The sequence below is a fragment of the Lactuca sativa genome, chromosome 3 (genome assembly GCF_002870075.4).
Source record: "Lactuca sativa cultivar Salinas chromosome 3, Lsat_Salinas_v11, whole genome shotgun sequence".
NCBI classification, from domain to species: Eukaryota; Viridiplantae; Streptophyta; class Magnoliopsida; order Asterales; family Asteraceae; genus Lactuca; species Lactuca sativa.
Genome location: NC_056625.2, coordinates 1,047,586 through 1,049,825, shown reverse-complemented (window position 1 = coordinate 1,049,825; position 2,240 = coordinate 1,047,586). Strand labels below are relative to the sequence as shown.

At 45.7% G+C, this 2,240-nt stretch overlaps 1 non-coding gene across 1 annotated transcript; it reads right to left on the bottom strand.

Annotated features, from left to right (window-relative positions):
• Positions 1 to 665: 665 nt before the first annotated feature.
• On the bottom strand, positions 666 to 772 carry LOC128133111 (small nucleolar RNA R71). Its single transcript, XR_008231300.1, has one exon. It is a non-coding gene; the product is annotated as a small nucleolar RNA R71 (small nucleolar RNA).
• Between the last annotated feature and the right edge of the window lie 1,468 nt (positions 773 to 2,240).

The following is a 2,240-nucleotide window of genomic DNA, read 5'->3' as shown; positions in this document are numbered from 1 at the left end:
GAGGATCAAACACCCCGCTGGTACCCCCGTTTGAAGATCCCGAATTCGCATTGAAAAGGAATAAAGGAAAGGACGTGGAGAGCTCGAGTACACCAAAGAAGTCACCTTTGTCCAATTTGAAGACTGTTTTTGGGAAAAAGAAGAGCAGCAAATCAGGAGCATCCAGTGCCTCTTTGACAATCGAGGACCCAATTCAAGAAGATATTGAGTACGAGACCGAGGAAGAAGAGGACCTGACATACGAGCACGAAACTGAGTTCGAGGAAGAGTTAGATATCACAATGGCTAACATTGATGAAATCCCCATGGGAGAATGGAAGAAGAGGATGCGCGACGACACTGGCCCGGGACTTGTGCAACCCGCAATTCCCGCGACTGCCACCTTCGAGCTAAAGGGTCATATCCTAGCTTTACTTAAAGAAATACCTTTTTATGGAAAAGACCATGAAGATGCCTACAAGCATTTGGACGAAGTCAATGATGTAGTTGATTACTTCAATGTTCCAAATGTGCCCCGTGAGACTCAACTACTTCGTATGCTTCCGGTGACATTCAAAGGTGCTGCAAAAGACTGGCTCAAGTCACTTCCCCTCGAATCAGTCGCCACTTGGGCCAAGATGAAAGAAGAATTCATTGATGACTTTTGCCCACCTTCCAAGATAGCCAAGGTTAAGAAGGCCATTGCTAACTTTGAACAACAAGCTGGAGAGTCGCTATATGAAGCATGGGAGAGGTACAAGAGCTTACTAAGAAACTGCCCACACCATGACCTAAACAGCCAGCAAGAAGTATCCATCTTCTATGATGGAGTCAATGTCACAACCAGGCAGTTACTAGACTCGCAAGGCCCGCTCACAAAGAAGCCGCCCCCGGTCATCAAAGAATTGATTGAAGAATTTTCTAAACACTCTAGAGAATACCACAACCCTAGACATGATGTCACTAGGGGAGCCGCTTATGCAGCTACTGAAGACTTATCCGCGGTCATGGCTATGCTAAAAACCATGGATAGGAGGATGGATAAGATGGATCAAACAATCCATGCTATTCGGGTGGGTTGTGAAAACTGCAATGGGCCTCACCTCACTAGAGACAGTGATTTAGATGAGAATGGCAACAAGAAGGCGCAAGTGTGTTACTCAAGTGGAGACCGATATGATGAAGACTGGCAAAAACAAAAGAAAGAGTGGCTCCCTTATGAAGAGTACAAGAAAGCCAAGGAGGAAAGGTTTAGGCAAAAGGGGAGAGGGTTCTACCAAAAGGAGGAGTCGGTGCAAGACAGGAAGCCAAGCTTGGAAGAAATGCTCACCAAATTTGTAGCTGCCTCAGAAAAAAGACATAGTGATCATGATGCTGCAATTCAAGAAACAAGGACCATGCTTAGGAACCAGCAAGCATCTATCCACAATATAGAAACGCAGCTTGGGCAACTTGCTCAACAAATCAACCAAAGGTCACCGGGCGAACTTCCTAGCAAAACTGAAAATAACCCACGAGGCGCGCACATAAACATAGTCACAACAAGAAGTGGGAAGATAATCACTCCCATGGCACCTATTCAGACTGAGGCATCCAAGGAATCACAGAAGGAAGAGGCAGAAAAGCAAGCAGAAAACCAAAGCATACATTATGACAACCCTACTCGCCGAGTACCACGTATGGACTCGGCGAGTACACCACCAAATCCCAAGGAGCAGGTCCCTGAAAAGCTTTACCACCCTCCAATGCCATACCCAGCCCGAGCTAAGAAGGAGAAGCAAGAAGAGGAGTATCAGAAGTTTCTAGATCATATCAAGACTCTTCAAATCAACATACCCTTCATTGAAGCCGTCATGCAAATGCCCAAGTATGCAAAGTTCCTTAAGGAACTTCTCACTAATAGAAGGAAGATGGAAGAAGTAAAGAAGGTAGTACTCAATGAAAACTGCTCAGCTGCTATGCTAAATAAGCTACCAAAGAAGAAAGGTGATCCGGGGAGTTTGACTCTACCTTGCCAATTTGGCAACTTGGCCACCATTCATGCCTTATCCGATTCGGGAGCAAGTGTGAATCTAATGCCATATTCATTCTTTAAGAAGCTGGATCTCCCGGAACCAAGGCCAATTCGCATGGCAATACACTTGGCAAACAAGACAGTCACCTTCCCAAGAGGCATATGCGAAGACATACTAGTCAAGGTGGACAAATTCGTCTTTCCCGCCGATTTTATCATTCTAGACATGGAGGCGGATCCACAAGTG